The following is an 18,334-nucleotide window of genomic DNA, read 5'->3' on the forward strand; positions in this document are numbered from 1 at the left end:
AATCTTGTTTTTTTATGTGGTAGAATTATTTGTTATTATTTGTTGCGTCAAAATTCTTTAGCACCTGTTATAAACAAACCAGCCCCCCATAGCTCCCCCAATCACAATTCTCTGGCGCCGTTGCTGGATATAGTCATGATTTCAGAAGGTTGCGTAGCAGGACACAGACGCAGCGGTGTAAAAACAAAATGCTCTCTAATTCCAATGAAAGTGACTTGCAAAAAGCTCTAAACACAATGACCTTAATATCCAACAATGACCTGACTAGGGCAGGAGGAATTTCAATAGGGCCATAACGAGTGGGCAAACAAGACCGGTGAAAGCAATAATGACAAAGACAGGCTATGTACACGAACAAAGGGAAAGGCAAAACACAAACAGAACAAAAACACAAACTAACAGTACATACCAGAAGCAGGCGGAGGGGGACCAGGAGCCGGCAGAGGAAGAGGATCAGGAGGATCAGGAGGAGGATCAGGAGCTGGAGGTGGATAAGGAGCCAGAGCTGACGGAGGGGGATAAGGAGACGGATCCAGTGGAGGGGGATCGAGGGGAAGCTGTGGCCCCGCCTTGGGAGCAGGAAGAGGCAGTGGCGCCACTGGAAAATCAAGACGAGGAGACGGTGACCCTGCTGGAGGCACCAGGGGAGCTGGAGGCGCCAAGACCAGACGTGCAGGAGGAGGTGGCGGCCCCACAGGAAGAAGCGACGGCCCCTCCGGAGGAGCAGGAGGAGGTGGCAGGTCCGCATCGGAACCAGGAAGAGGCAGCGGCCCCGTCCCATCCCTCCAGGGGCGGTAGAAGGAACTCCTCCTCGAACCACTCCAGTGGTGGTGGTGGCAGTGACTCCTCAGGGACCCCCTCTGGCTTGAACTCCCTCAGAGGGCCCCATAGCCCCCAAAAATGATCAAAGCGCAGAGAAGGGGGTGGTAGCAGCAGCAGGCCGCGGCGCATGGCCTGGAAATGGAGGCAGGCCGGGGAGCAGGTTGGGTTTGACGGATGGCCAGACAACTCCCTGTCCAGTCTATAGGCGATGTTGGGAAGACGGGATGCTTGCCAGGGCACCGGTTTCTGGGCAGCAGAGGGTCATGGACCGGGGTTTGAGGAGGCAGACAGACTCTGGGCAGGACTCTGGGGAGCCCACTGGCGCTGCCACCGTAGTTGACGCTGGGCTGTGTCGTGGGTTAGCCACAGGGATGGCCAGCCTTCCAGTGGGTGACGGTATGGGTCCTCCTCCTCTGAGACAAAATCCAGCCACACAAGGAGTTCCCCTACCGTCCATATCTGCTCTGTCCTTTGAATTCAGTCAGTTGTTCTGTCACAATTTCAGGAGGTTTCTGTAGCAGGCCAGGCACAGAGGTGTAGAAACAAAAGGCTCTTTAATTTCAATGACTGAACATGACATAAAGCTCTAAACACAACTACAATACCATCCAACAATGACTGACAAAACACACTACCGCAGGAGGGATTTAAATAGGGACATAACGAGGGTGTAAACAAGACCCAGGTGAAAGTGATAATGACAGACAGGCTACGTACAAGAACAAAGGAAAATACTGAACAAAACAGGCTACATTCAAAAGGAAAGGTAAAACCCAAAAGGAACAAAAACTGAACCTAACAGAAATAAACTGTTCCTCAGTCTTGTAGAAATGTCACATACAACATTTATCAGTAGATTCATAACAATCTAAGCATTATGAAAACAATTTTTGATAAAAATAAGACTCACATGTTTTTTTTTTACTATGCTGTATTACTATTAATAATTTTAAGTAAAATGCATAGCTCTGCACTGAAAACAAGGTCAAAATGCAGTTGGTGCAAGCTGGGCACCACACACACAAGGCACACAGCCCACGCTTCATGAAAAAAAGTGCCAAATCCCAATAAACAAGTTTCCAGGTATCATATCCGAAAGTAACAACTGCAGCCAAGAGTGTTTTCAAGTTCATTTTTCATGTTTATGATTAATTAAATTTTGGTCCCAGAGATGTGCTAAACTGGGGCTAGAAGAAGTAATATGTTCTAAAGTAAACGTGTTCTCCATAAAAATAACTTAAAAAACACGTATTTGGGACCTAACGTTAGATAGAAAGCTTGGTAGCTAGACAGCCTATGATGTTCATGCTTCCAATAGTTAACTGAGGTAAGTTGACCAAACTCATTGATTATTGTTCACTGAATGCGGAAAGGCATCACTGACTGTGTAGTAGAAATAAATAAAAGCAGTGAAAAATACTTATTTCACCTTACCTACATGATTCTTCCCAGACTGAAATGTCTGGATAAAAGGGAAAACATTTTGATTTTGTTTCCAAGGGAACAATTGTTGAGGATGTCAATTAATAACTGTCAAATATTGCACTTAATTCCAACTACTTGGAGACAAATAATGGAATTTCCCTATTGGCCTTACTGATATAATTCCCAAGCATTCCAATGGATAATATTTACATGTTGTTATTCCTTTAGAAGTATTGTATCAAGGATACAAATTTTACTTGGACCAGAATACAAGTAATTTTATGTACCTGTAATTAGATCTTTTTAACGTTGCTTATGTTCACAATTATGGTTCAATTTATCTAAAAAAAGATTTGAAGGACATTTTCCAGGAAAGATCAAACCAGTACAAAAGCTATAAAATATAGTGAAAACATACCTGTGACCTTATTATTAAAAGTCACATCACAAAGCTTACGGGTACTTGGGCACTGTAAACATTTTATAACTGTTGTGGGTTTGCAAACAATTAATAAAAATACATATTTTAAGTATGCTTAAAAATGAGGTGAGACCTAAAAATAAGTTATGGAAATTGATTGTATGGTAATACATCATCTTTTGAGAAAGATAATTTGGAAGAAAAAAACTATTTTTGAGGTAAGGTTATTTTCAAAGAGTCATTATTATATTAGTTGGTGTAAAAAAAATATACAGGCTACAACCTATTCGGCATTGTTAAAGCTGATTTGTCTTCTGCATCATACAACTACATCATTTATGAGCCCATATATAACAAGCATTCTGATAATGAGGACTTATTACAGAGCTGCCAAGAATATAAAGACCCCATTAAACTGTTTGTATGTACAGTGAATAACGTTCAACAAATATCTGATCAGTAATTATGTAGCCCTAGTTGAAAGTTCAGAGCCCTGCAATGCCACTGCACATTTGGTAATTGGCTTTTTTATGTATTTGCTACATGTTTACCAACTATCGCTAGACACACTAAATTATATCATTATATTTTACTAAAACATTATATGTTGCAGCATGTTTTTTGGGTTCATTCACATTGTCCTCATTGCACTCTTCACATTTTAAATTATTAAAGTATTACCTACCTAACACCTTTATTAAACAAAGGATGCTTTTTCTTGGCTTTATTATTTAGATTTGCTAATTAATTTAATCAGAAGGGCATCATCTATGTTTTCTTTTGTTTACAGTAGCATATTCACTGTTCCAACTAATTAAGTATCTACTTTATTTAAACATATTGTACCTGTTACATTGTAGCTATTCCTGTTGATTCGTTTTTCTCTGCTTGGAGTCAAATGTTTGGACTTATACACTTTATGTCCACAGAATGATATGAAAATTCAATCTCATCTTCAAAACAACAGTAGAAACAGCATCCCCAAGTCAACATATATCTATTTGTAAATACTCCAGAAACAATTAAAAGGTGGCATCACAAGGCCAATGATTAGAAAACCATCCATCTCACAACCTGAAGTATATATACACACTTTACCACAGTAGGAAAGTAACATCACTATTATCCACTTTATAAAACTACTCTAGAAGGACTTAAACAGACTAATAGCATGGAGCAAGGCAAGAGGAGAAGCTTAGTAGCAGTGCCAGATGGGAGCAGGGCAAGCCAGCCAGGAGGAGCCCCAGTACAGAGACAAATGGTGCCAACCCAACTGTGTCTAACAGGAGGCCTGGCTATTTAATAAGACCTTACACCCAATCCACACCCATGCCAGATGCAATTCAAATCCCACTTATATAGCCAAAATGTTAATAAATACACACACACACACACACACACACACACACACACATATATATATATATACATACACTCACCTAAAGGATTATTAGGAACACCATACTAATACTGTGTTTGACCCCCTTTCACCTTCAGAACTGCCTTAATTCTACGTGGCATTGATTCAACAAGGTGCTGAAAGCATTCTTTAGAAATGTTGGCCCATATTGATAGGATAGCATCTTGCAGTTGATGGAGATTTGTGGGATGCACATCCAGGGCACGAAGCTCCCGTTCCACCACATCCCAAAGATGCTCTATTGGGTTGAGATCTGGTGAATGTGGGGGCCATTTCAGTACAGTGAACTCATTGTCATGTTCAAGAAACCAATTTGAAATGATTCGAGCTTTGTGACATGGTGCATTATCCTGCTGGAAGTTGCCATCAGAGGATGGGTACATGGTGGTCATAAAGGGATGGACATGGTCAGAAACAATGCTCAGGTAGGCCATGGCATTTAAACAATGCCCAATTGGCACTAAGGGGCCTAAAGTGTGCCAAGAAAACATCCCCCACACCATTACACCACCACCAGCCGTCACAGTGGTAACAAGGCATGATGGATCCATGTTCTCATTCTGTTTACGCCAAATTCTGACTCTACCATCTGAATGTCTGAACAGAAATCGAGACTCATCAGACCAGGCAACATTCTTCCAGTCTTCAACTGTCCAATTTTGGTGAGCTTGTGCAAATTGTAGCCTCTTTTTCCTATTTGTAGTGGAGATGAGTGGTACCCGGTGGGGTCTTCTGCTGTTGTAGCCCATCCGCCTCAAGGTTGTGCGTGTTGTGGCTTCACAAATGCTTTGCTGCATACCTCGGTTGTAACAAGTGGTTATTTCAGTCAAAGTTGCTCTTCTATCAGCTTGAATCAGTCGGCCCATTCTCCTCTGACCTCTAGCATTAACAAGGCATTTTCGCCCACAGGACTGCCGCATACTGGATGTTTTTCCCTTTTCACACCATTCTTTCTAAACCCTAGAAATGGTTGTGCGTGAAAATCCCAGTAACTGAGCAGATTGTGAAATACTCAGACCGGCCCGTCTGGCACCAACAACCATGCCACGCTCAAAATTGCTTAAATCACCTTTCTTTCCCATTCTGACATTCAGTTTGGAGTTCAGGAGATTGTCTTGACCAGGACCACACCCCTAAATGCATTGAAGCAACTGCCATGTGATTGGTTGATTAGATAATTGATACATATATACAAACAACCCCGTTTCCAAAAAAAGTTGGGACCCTGTGCAAAATGTAAACAAAAACAGAATGCAATGATCATTGAAACCCCATATTCAATAGAAAATAGTACAAAGAAGACTGAGAAATGTCATTGTTTTTGAAAAACATACACCCACTTTCAATTGTATGCCAGCAAGACATTTAAAAAAAAAAGCTGGGATCGGGCAAAAAAAGACTAGAAAGGTTGTGTAATACAGCCCCAAAAAAATCTGGTGGAACATCTCACAACTAATTAGGTGAATTGGTAACAGGTAAGTAACATAATTGGGAATAAAAAGAGCATCCCAGAGGGATGTGAAAGACTGCGCAGGCAAATAGTGCACAAATTTAAGATTAACATTTCTCAACATAAAATCACAAAGAGTTTGGGGATCTCATGATCTACAGTACATAATATCATTAAGAGATTCAGAGAACTCGTAAGAGACAAGGCCGAAAACCAATATTGGATGGCTGTGATCTTTGGGCCCACAAATGGCACTGCACTAAAAACAGACATGATTCTGTAGTGGACATTACTGCTTGGGCTCTGGAACACTTCTGTTTGTGAACACAGTATGTCACGGCATCCAGAAATGTAAAAAAAAAGTTTAAACACCACCATGCAAAGAAGAAACAAGATCCAGAACCGCCGCCGCCTTCTCTGGCCCAAGCTCATTTATTATGGACTGAGGCAAACTGTCCTGTGGAAAACTGAGGAAAACTGTCCAGTGGAAAACTGAGGAAAACTGTCCTGTGGTCTGATGAATCCAAATTAGAAATTACGCAGAGTGCTCCAGACTAAAGATGAGAGGGACTATCTGGCTTGTTATCAGCACACAATTCAAAAGCCATTATCCCTGATGGTATGGGGCTGCATGGATGACTTACACATCTGTGAAGGCACCATTAAAGCTGAACAATATATAGAGATTATGGAGCAACATATGCTGCCATCCAAGCAACGTCTTTTTCAGGGAAGGCCTTGCTTATTTTAGCAAGACAATGCCAAATCGTATTCTGCACGTATTACAACAGCATGGGTCTGTAGTAAAAGAGTCCAGGTGCTAAACTGGCCTGCTTGCAGTCCAGACCTTCCACCCATTAAAAACATTTGGCGCATTATGAAACATAAAATACGACAAAGGAGCCCCAAACGGTTGAGCAGCTGAAATCCTATATCAAGCAAGAATGGGAAAACATTTCACTTTCAAAACTAAAGCAACTGGTCTCCTCAGTTCCCAAATGCTTACAGAGTTGATGAGAGGTGATGCAACACAATAGTAAACATGCCCCTGTCCAAACTTTTTTGAAACATGCTGCAGGCATCAAATTCAAAGTGGGCATGAATTCTTGAAGAAATAATACAATTTCTCAGTTTCAACATTTGATATGTTGTCTTTGTACTTATTTCAATTAAATATAGGGATAAATTATTTTATAATTTTTGTTCTGTTTATCCGGTTTTTTATTTGCATTTTACGATGCGTCCCAACTTTTTGGGAAACATGGTTGTATATGCTCATGAGCCTCAGTATTATGACCACCTGCCTAATTTTGCTGTTGGTCCTCCGCGTGCAGCATCAAAACATTGGCAGCAAATACTTCAAATCCTATAAGTTGCGAGTTGGAGCCACCGTGGACAGGACTTGTTTCATTACAATTTGCCACAGTAGACCTTCTGTCAGTTCTGACCAGGCGGGATAGCGTTTATTGCCTTTGCGCATCGATGAACCTTGGGCACCCAACACCCTATCACAATTTAGTGGTTTGTCCCTCATCTGACCACTGTCAGTAGGTACTCACCACTGACTGGGAGCACCCCATTAAGCCTTGCCGTTTTAGATATGCTCTGACCCAATCGTCTAGCTATAACAATTCCCCCCTTGTCAAAGTTGCTCTGGTCTTTACTCCTGCCCATTTCTCCTGCATCCAACACGTTGACTATGAGAACTGATTGTTCGCTTACCATCTAATCTACCCAGACCTTGACATGTGCCCATGCTAGGAGATGACCATTGTGATCGGTTTGCTTCACCTGTGAGTGGTCGTAATGTTTTGGCTCATCAATAAATGTATTTATACTATATCCCAGCACAGCCTCTACCACAGCTATTAAAGAGCTTATTTATAGTATTTATGTTTGATACGTTGAATCATGTTAAAGGAAGACTAGAGGCTGGTGTGTGAGACATGTCATTCTCTGGAGACCATGTGATGGAATGTAGAGAGGATCTGGCTTATACAGTATACTGTAGGTATTACAAAATGTTTAATTCATCATCTTAAGAAACTTGTTGTATTATATTTTATGGGTATGGCAGAGGAGACAACTATCTTTCAGTTTGTTGGGGGAAGATGACAGCATCGTGATAAACCAGTAGAAATGCCCTGGATGTCCTTTTTAGCAACTAAATAACTCCAGCTGCAAATTCAGTGATGTGTGATGGTAATCTGTGTGGTGTGGCATTATGGGAGTTGCTGGAATGGTCAGGAGGTGGAATTCTGGCCAGACTACCAACAGATCTCAGGAGGTAGGACACCGTGGCTTGTCAGCAAAGACATCTCCAGAGCGCTGCAGCGTTTGTGCTGATTCTACCACCACGCCATTAATCTCTGCCACCACTAGTCCTTATCATAACAGAGGACAAGACAGTCATAACGCTGTATGGAAAAATGAAACATTCATATATTTTACTGCAGTCATATGTCTGTCTTAGGTCTGTTCCTCACAAGCACCATTATGCCACTTGCCTTAGAAAGGTCATTTACATTTTACAAAATGTTTGATAGCCAGCTCTCTTCACAATTTTACACAGAACAATAAAAAAACGCCCTCCTGCTGAAACAACATTGTGGCGCCTGACCCTTTTAGTTTGTGGTAGCTGCATTACATCACTGCACAGCAGTGCTATGCCATTTCCATAAGGAGTTGAACGCTACGGGGTGTGCAAGGCACAATAGTAAGTTTGACATTTACATACATTGATGGATACTGCTGAGACAGGTAGGATAGGTGTTTTGCACCACCTGCTGCGATATGGAAATGGAACATGACATGTGCTGTTTTCTTTACTACGTCTGCAATTTTAGAAAGTAAAAAAAGCCCAGGAAATGACATATGTCCAGGTGAGTCAGGCCAAAATTTCTGCTCTGTAAATTGATGGTTTTAAATAAAGATATGAGTTTTCAGCAGATTCTGACTGGCAAGTCATTAGGAACTGATGCTTTTAAATGTAAAGCTGCGCTATAGTGAAAAGTCTAAGAGCTGAGCACGGCAATTTTAAATGTATTCAATCAAAGAATTACTGTCCAGGTTGCGTCACCTACTAAATGATGACCAAAATGTGAAGTGGACTCAAGATCCATCCTCAAATACTTGCCTTTAAAGCTTTTACATAACATATCATGTGAGTTAGTAGTTAGTAGTCCAATGTCAGATTGTATATATATATATACATCAAAACCCTAATAAAATCTTTATGAGATTGTTATAAGATTCATGGCCCTATAAATCAGATATACAGTCAAGTCATATTCTGCCTTTGTTAGGCAACAGAAGATTTGCATTCCAACCAGGACATGGTACTGACAGTACTGCATTAGTGTCATTGCCCATATTTTGCTCTCAGATTGTTGCGTCAAAACTGTTGTAGGGAGTTGTTATTTTAACTATGTCTTTGAAATTACCAGGGAGAGGACTGTGATTAAGCGTTTCTCTTATGCAATCAAGCAACCGTCCCAGCTAACTCCCACCCAGTGGCGAACCATAACAATTGGAGCTAGGCTCCTAATTGCGGAAAAAATGTGACGTCAAACATATACAGTGGATATAAAAAGTGCAGTGAGATACACACCCCTGTGAAACAATAACCTGGTTGCATAAGTGTGCACACCCCCTCTTATAACTGGGGATGTGGCTGTGTTCAGAATTAACCAATCACATTCAAACTCATGCTAAATAGAAGTCATTACACACCTGACATCATTTAAAGTGACTCTGATTAATCACAAATAAAGTTCAGCTGTTTCCTGACATATTCTTAGATGCATCTCAGAGCAAAACCATAGTCTGCAGAGAGCTTCCAAAGCATCAGAGGGATTTCATTGTTAAAAGATATCAGTTAGGAGAAGGGTAACAAAGAATTTCCAAAGCAATCGATATACCATGGAACACATTGAAGACAGTCATCATCAAGTGGAGAAAATATGGCACATTACCAAGAAATGGATATCCCTACAAAATGAATGAAAAGACGAGAAGAAAACTGGTCAGGGAGGCATCCAAGAGGCCTACAGCAACATTAAAGGAACTGCAGGAATTTCTGGCAAGTACTGGCTGTGTGCTACATGTGACAACAATCTCCCGTATTCTTCATATGAATGGGCTACGGGGTAGGGTGGCAAGATAGAAGCCTTTTCTTTCAAAGAAAAACATCCAAGCCCGGCTGAAGTTGACAAAAACAAACATCAAGTCCCCCAAAAGCATGTGGGAAAATGTGTTATGGTCTGATGAAACCAAGGTTGAACTTTTTGGACATAATTCCAAAAGTAATGTTTGGCGCAAAAACAAACTGCACATCACTCAAAGAACACCATAACCACTGTGAAGCATGGTAGTGACAGCATCATGCTTTGGGGTTGTTTTTCTTTGGGGCCTTACTCAGGGTGGAAGGAATTATGAACAGTTCAAAATACTAGGCAAGTTTGGCACAAAATCTTCAGGCGTCCGCTAGAAAGCTGAAAACATGAAGAACAAAAGTTAATCTGTCAGCACGACAACGACCCAAAGCACACATCCAAATCTACAAAAGCATGGCTTCACCAGAAGAAGATTAACGTTTTGGAATGGCCCAGCTAGAGCCCAGACCTGAATCCAATTGAACATATGTGGGGTGATAAGTTCGGACATTATTTATCTTTGTCTCATTCTTTTACATCACAAGAACCTGGCATTTTAACAGGGGTGTGTAGACTTTTTATATCCATAGTAGATAGAGAACTCTGCTGCCTGTGTTGTTCTTTGACGAATGGTCCTATTCCACGCCTCAGCTGTGGCTCAAAAAAGCAGCAAACGTAGACAACGGTTGCAAATATCGATAGCAGTAACCACGTTAAAATATGATTGTGTTGTTTCGCCAAACATTTGCCAAAACAGTCAGTCATTCAAAGAGTGGCAGAATAATTTCAACCACACAACTACTCAGTTTCTAGACCATGGACAGTATATGCTGTCAGAGAGAAAGTCTCCAGCAGTCTCAAGGCACAGAGACTGTAGATTATATTCACAAGTTAAGCTTTATTCAAGATTTATAAACCTGGAGCAGTTAACAATACTCAGCAAAGTCAGGTCAAGAGCTCTCTGTTGAAGGTTGAGCTCAGGCCTATATACATTCAGTACAGCCCACTGTGTCCCCCTCCTATGCATGGTTAGTCTACATGTCTCACCAGCTTCTCTGCGGCTTAGAAAGATAACAAGATGTTTATAGCCCTTGAAAATTTTTGCGAAAAGTATAGCTATCTGTTGTAGGCACATCATGTACAAGTGAAAAGAGCTGAAACACACAATGGCCTTACTAAATGACTGGATTATACATATACTAGAATAAGCGATATGATTTCATTGTACTATGGAATAAGAACATTTCTACTACAAGACGACAATAAAAGAAATGCACTACAGGAATAAATGTTATGTATCGTGGACTTCCAATTACAATGTCATTACCATTGTTTTTACCACAAAACCAGTGATCTAAAGTTGAAATGCAAATTGTTTTCAAAATAATATGAAGACGATAGCAACAAAAAGCAAAATGTAGTTCAAAAACAAAAAGTCCACTCATCATTATGATTATCATTTAAAAAGTCCATTCTCCTGTCCTTAATAAAATAAGTAATGGCAGGTTCATATAGCTTGTCTTTTGATTTTAAATCATAAATAAGTAATTTTTCGATTGAGATCAAAACCAGGGCTGACTGTCGGGCCATCATCATCCTTAAGTACACTCACTGCAAAACGTTAGCCAGCTAGCTTGGCTCAAGAGTGAGAAAACAAGATACGTCTCACTATGTGCCCTGAATTAGTGACATATACTTAGACCCTCTAGAGGGCCTTGAGGCATCATAATAGATTTGAAAAATATCCATTGTTTTGAGCCATAGAGGTATATAAAATATTAAGGATTTCTATATTACTTGTGCAACGTAGACATTCTGTTGTTTTTCAAGATGGTGAAATAGTTTGAATGTCAATGTAGCGGCAATCGGCTGTACATGTTTCAATTTCTGTGTTGAGAAATGTGTGTTTTACCTTCAGTACATTTTTTCTAAGAGCCCAACATCAACACTATCAATGAGCCTTACCTATTATTTATCTTCAGAGCTATGTAATTCAGTTGTATGTAATTCAGCAAATTTCACAACATTATACCCACATTCCAAATACAAATATTGCAATATAGAGTATTTGTAGAAATTAACAACTGGTCAAAATAACCAAAAAATATACATTGATTTCAGACATAAAATAACACAAAGAAAACAAATTAATATTCATTTTTCAAAAACAAAATACTAATGTTTTAAGCAATATTTGGTAGAATAACCCAGATTTTTTATCACAGCTTTCATGCGTCTTGGCATGCTCTCCACCAGTCCGTCACATTGCTGTTAGGTGACTTTATGCCACTCCTGGCAAAACAATTCAAGTAGCTCGTTTTTGTTTGATAGCTTGTGACCATCCATCTTCCTCTTGCTCAAATTGCAGAGGTTTTCAATGAGGTTCAGGTCTATAGATTTGGCTGGCCATGACATGGTCTTAATCTAGTGGTCCTCCATCCACACCTTGATTGACCTGGTTGTGTGGCATGGAGCATTGTCCTGCTGGAAAAAACAATTCTCAGACTTGGGGAACATTGTGTAGAAGGAAGCAGGTGTTCTTCCAGCATAACCGTGTACAAATCTGCCTGATTCCAGCCTTGCTGAAGCATCCCCAGATCATCACTGATCCTTCACAAAATTACACAGTGGGTGTGAGACACTGTGGCCTTTAGGCCTATCCAGGTCTCCGTCTAACCTTTAGACAACTGAGTGTTGGTCAAAGCTGAAAATCTGACTCGTCAGAGAAGACGACCTTATTCCATTCCTCTACGGTTCAATTCTTATGGTCTTTTACAAACTTCAGCCTAGCTCTTCTTTGCTTCTCATTAATGAATAGCTTTTTTCTAGCTAGGCACGACAACAGCCCTGCCCCTAGGAGCCTGTTTAGAACCATCCTCGCCGTGCACTTCACCCCAGCTGCTGTTTGCCATTCTTTTTTTAGGTTACTTGATGTCATCCTATGGTTGTTGAGTGACATTCGAATGAGTTGACGGTCATCTCGGTCAGTGGACAGTCGTTTTCGCCCTCTGCCAGTCCGTAGCTTTGTTGTCCCTAATATCTGTTGCTTAACCTTGTTCTTATGAACCGCCATCTTTGAAATTTTAAGGATGGAAGCAACCTGACGCTCACTGTATCCCTCTGCCAGTAAAGCCAGAATTTAACACAAATTTTCCTCACTCAAAGCTTTTTTTCAACTCTTTTTTCATGCTGAATAGTATTTTTTTTTTTATTCAAATTACCTTTAGGGTACTACTTGCATTGTTTTTGCCATCCAGCTGGTCCTATTACAAGAGGATAGTGATGACCACAGCAGTGGTTTTTATACTTTTACTCATTAAATTAGATTTGGTTCAGGTAATCAGCTAATCAGTACCTAATTAAGTAAAATGAGGTGTGCCTGTGTTGGAATTTAACAGACACTGGAATGGAATGGCTGCCATACATGTAGAGAGAGAAAAATATGTAGTAGTCTCTTAATTTTTTCCAGAGCTATACTCTCACCTAAAGGATTATTAGGAACACCATACTAATACTGTGTTTGACCCCCTTTCACCTTCAGAACTGCCTTAAGTCTACGTGGCATTGATTCAACAAGGTGCTGAAAGCATTCTTTAGAAATGTTGGCCCATATTGATAGGATAGCATCTTGCAGTTGATGGAGATTTGTGGGATGCACATCCAGGGCACGAAGCTCCCGTTCCACCACATCCCAAAGATGCTCTATTGGGTTGAGATCTGGTGACTGTGGGGGCCATTTCAGTACAGTGAACTCATTGTCATGTTCAAGAAACCAATTTAAAATGATTCAAGCTTTGTGACATGGTGCATTATCCTGCTGGAAGTAGCCATTAGAGGATGGGTACATGGTGGTCAGAAAGTAGGCCGTGGCATTTAAACGATGCCCAATTGGCACTAAGGGGCCTAAAGTGTGCCAAGAAAACATCCCCCACACCATTACACCACCACCACCAGCCTGCACAGTGGTAACAAGGCATGATGGATCCATGTTCTCATTCTGTTTACGCCAAGTTCTAACTCTACCATCTGAATGTCTGAACAGAAATCGAGACTCATCAGACCAGGCAACATTCTTCCAGTCTTCAACTGTCCAATTTTGGTGAGCTTGTGCAAATTGTAGCCTCTTTTTCCTATTTGTAGTGGAGATGAGTGGTACCCGGTGGGGTCTTCTGCTGTTGTAGCCCATTCGCCTCAAGGTTGTGCGTGTTGTGGCTTCACAAATGCTTTGCTGCATACCTCGGTTGTAACGAGGGGTTATTTCAGTCAAAGTTGCTCTTCTATCAGCTTGAATCAGTCGGCCCATTCTCCTCTGACCTCTAGCATCAACAAGGCATTTTCGCCCACAGGACTGCCGCATACTGGATGTTTTTCCCTTTTCACACCATTCTTTGTAAATCCTAGAAATGGTTGTGCGTGAAAATCCCAGTAACTGAGCAGATTGTGAAATACTCAGACCGGCCCGTCTGGCACCAACAACCATGCCACGCTCAAAATTGCTTAAATCAGCTTTCTTTCCCATTCTGACATTCAGTTTGGAGTTCAGGAGATTGTCTTGACCAGGACCACACCCCTAAATGCATTGAAGCAACTGCCATGTGATTGGTTGATTAGATAATTGCATTAATGAGAAATTGAACAGGTGTTCCTAATAATGCTTTAGGTGAGTGTATATATACCCTAGTGTTTAATTTGTAAATATGGAGGTCACGGTACACATTGGGGCACACAAGACACATGGATTGGACAACAAAAACCTAAAACTTTCACAGTCTTGTCAGGCCGTACTGAGGCTACAAGACGCTGCAGGAATAGGCAACTTTATGAACTCTGATTGCTTCATTTGGAATGTTTACATTCCAAAGCGAACAGTGATGGGAAAAGACAAGTAATGCGCAGCAGACCGGATCTGTGAAAAGTAGGTACCATAACAAACTTGGGGAAAATCTGAGGTGCTGGATCCTGTTACACCATGATCCAGCTCAAATTAACCACTACTACATAACAAAGTTATGCTAGCTAGTAGCTTCCTAACATCAGTGTTTGTGCGCCATATCTATGTGTTTGCTCTATGAGGAGATAGGCCAGGTGACTTTAATTTAGTTGGTGACTGGACACTAGAGAAAATAATGGTGGGATAAGTAGTTAATTTTCCCACTCACTCTCTGAAATGTACAGTCATGTACCCTTAAATATTTTCAAATAAATCAACATTTTGTAATAATAGTGATTTCCGAGCTTTAAAGGCGATCATTCACTTAATAGCTTTGTGGACTGATTGATCAATGCAAAAGTTATTTTTTGAAATGTCTATGATAAAAATGAATGGGTCACGTGACCCATTGAACCAAGTTGGCGAAATATGGGCGATTCCTCTTTCCAAGTCTATTGTCCCACCTTTTACAAGACAATTTGTTATTGATTGACCCCACTCTCATAAAATGCAGCTCTATTTGAAGTCAATGTCAATGATGTTGGCTGGTGCCTTACATTCAATCCTGAGGGCCTAGCGACTGAGCGTTGAGTCCAGCTAGATTCATTCTATCAAGAGACTACCAAAGAAATATTCTGATTGGATATTTTTTTTCTTGGATATTAACCATTCTTTTTCAAACACAAACTGAAGAAATTCAATAGGAAGACCATTACAATTATGACAAAAAAAGATTAAATCAATAAAAATTAAATTACAAATGATAATATATAAGTATATACAGATTTGTACCCATCCTTAGGCACTCTCTGAGGGCGTTGAGGGCCATGGTTGTTCCCCACTGCTCTCAGCACATTTATCTAACATTAGTATGACCAAATTCCAAACACACTTTGCTTATATAATATCATATATAAAAACAGTATTCCAAAAATTATATATTTTATATTACAGGCAGTGTAATAACACAATGTTTCAGTATTTTTATTTTTTTTATCTGCTGCAACAAAATGTGAGAATAATATTCTGGACAGTTTTATGAATAGATTTGCTGGAATTTATTGAATATTCTTGGAACATTTACAGAAACTATTTTGTTAGGTAGGACGACACAGCTGTTATTTTGTCCATGTGTCAGGATTTCTCCAGTAGATGTTGTATTTGCCTTGGGAAAGTGCCAACTGTTGAACATTTTTTAAGGAATCTCAACAACAGCAGACATGCTCAACATAATTCTGTACATCTGTCCATTGTTTTATCTCAGCGCACCATGCAGTTAAAAACAAAAACTTCAAACAAACCAGATAATGAAATTGTACTGTGGTAGATTATATTTAGGTATCCTAGTTTACTTTCCCTCTGGCTACCATCTAATCCTTAAAGAAATGCCTTGAGCTGCCTTGAATAGATATTTACTGCAGACATAGTTAACAGATTAAGTTATTAACAGTAGAGTTTAATTTGTACATCCTGAACTGATACAGAGTAGTTGTCTCAATATAGCACAGAATAAACATGCTTTTTAGGGAATTTATGTCTTGCTAAAGCATGGTAAACATGACTCATTTTGTGATATAATATTTTAATTGACTAGACATTTTTTGACAACACTTAAATCAATACTTAACCTTCCAAACTATCTGCCTCAGGAAATAGTCCTGCTCCTCAGAAAAACATATCACGCTATTGCAGAGAGGATGCTGAGCAGGCATGCTGTGGAGGTCCATAGAAAAGCTGTTACTCCCTTCAAAATCTACCGAGTTACTCTGAACATCTGTACGTTTTCCAACACCACAGGAATTATGTCCTGCTTCCTCCTGAGATAGGTTGTGCCTTAAGGACAAACTGCAGTGATTAATCTTTATTATTGCTCCACTTCCTCGTTCGGACAAATGCACACACAAAGACACAGACTTAAACACGCACACACACACACACACACATAAGACAGTGATGTTCCTCTTAATTCGAGGCCAGCCATGTCAGCACCAATCAGTGCTGGACGATGAGGTCCAGATGACAAGCAGTAATATGCATTGTGGCTCTGCTGTCCTCCTAATTCCCTGAAAATCTCTTTCGATTGGCTCAACCAGACGAAGCTCGGATCAACCTCTGCAGGGTGGGGATCCTTACAGAACATTTTCATTGTTTTCGGTTCAGATATTGTGCCCATACGCCTCGGACACCATTGTCAGTTTGGGCGATTTCCACTGGTTAAAAAATGCATTGGAGTGACGATCAACCACTTGAAACCTGCCGAGACCACCGCCTTTGCCCCACTTCCTACTTCCTCTCCCTACCTTCCCCCTGTCTCCCAAACACAGCAGGAGTGTTATTATAGGTGACAAACACTGTAACTCAGGTACTGTGGGTGCGCTGCCCACTCCTGCACTGGCCACAGAGGAATATCTGTCAAGCTTGGTTACCGTGCTGATTGGTTTCCGCACCCCACACCAGCTACATGGGACTTTGTCGGTCGGTATGGGGAGGAGGATGGAGCTCGTAGATGGAGTGAGGAGTCTGTGAGTGTATTTTGTTGTGAGGACCGGGGGCTGACGAGGCTGAGTGGAGTTGGAGTGTATTCGCCAGGGAGGACCACTTTCTTTGACGTTACTGTGATGGGATGTGTGTACAGAGCTGTTGACTAGTAAATTCAGAGGAGAAAATGTGTATCTTCTAAATTCCTCTGACCCCTTACCACTACGTTCATGAAGATGCAAGAGTAGGGATATTTTTAATTTGCCTAAATCAAATTAAAGCTTAGATTAAATTGGTTTTCAGAAAAGGCTTTCTGTAGCAGTAAAGATTATTCGATTTTGGAGCTTGGAATGTGACAACTGAAAGTGTTGTTCCGGAACATTCTAGTCGCACCTATCAAACGGTGTAATCACATTATGTTCATTCATGTATTGAACTCCTGCACTACATTGCATAGGGCTTGCGAAACTAAATATGAAATATTGTTGCAAGCAACCATGTAACTGGGTCCTCCTGTGACATGGTGAGCATGTGGATGCAACCATAACAAACTTGTATGCATATGGCAGCAGAAATAATCCCATGGTAACCACTTTAATATTGCTGGAACATAGTAATGACATAAGCCAGTATAAATGATTGTAGGGGAGCTCATGTAGACCAATATAGACAGACATTCACTTTAACCAGCCCCTTCTCATGTCATTTTCCAGCCATTTTGCAACATTTCCCTTAGTCCTTAACACCCTGTATGGAAGCCTGTATGAGACCCCTGTACACCAAGCAAGCCAATGGGACTTAAGGTTGATTTCAAGTTCATTTCTGAAATGGTAGATGGAGCTAGCATGAGGGAAGCAGTCATGATATCATTGTAAGCAGTATTATAAATGCTGGGACCTGGTAAGAATAGGGAATAATTCATGGCAGTTATTACCTAGGCGCTAGAAAATACCATAGCTGCTAGAAAGGTCTGGATAGGGACAAGGATGTGTGGATAGAACACTGCTACTTCATTTTACCACCCAGCTTATATAGACACACATTCACTTTTAACCACCTTTTGATGCATTTCTGCTGTTAAAATGGATTGATGAGCTAAGATGTTATATACAAGGCAACAATGTCTTAGGCCCTGAAAATGTCTGGATGGGGACAATGTGTTCACTTTCATGCGTGTGTGTGGTCTTGTTTTCATCACTTGTGGTGACATTTAGTTTTTCTGGTCCCAAGTAAT

This window comes from Esox lucius, chromosome 8, assembly GCF_011004845.1.
Source record: "Esox lucius isolate fEsoLuc1 chromosome 8, fEsoLuc1.pri, whole genome shotgun sequence".
NCBI lineage: Eukaryota > Metazoa > Chordata > Actinopteri > Esociformes > Esocidae > Esox > Esox lucius.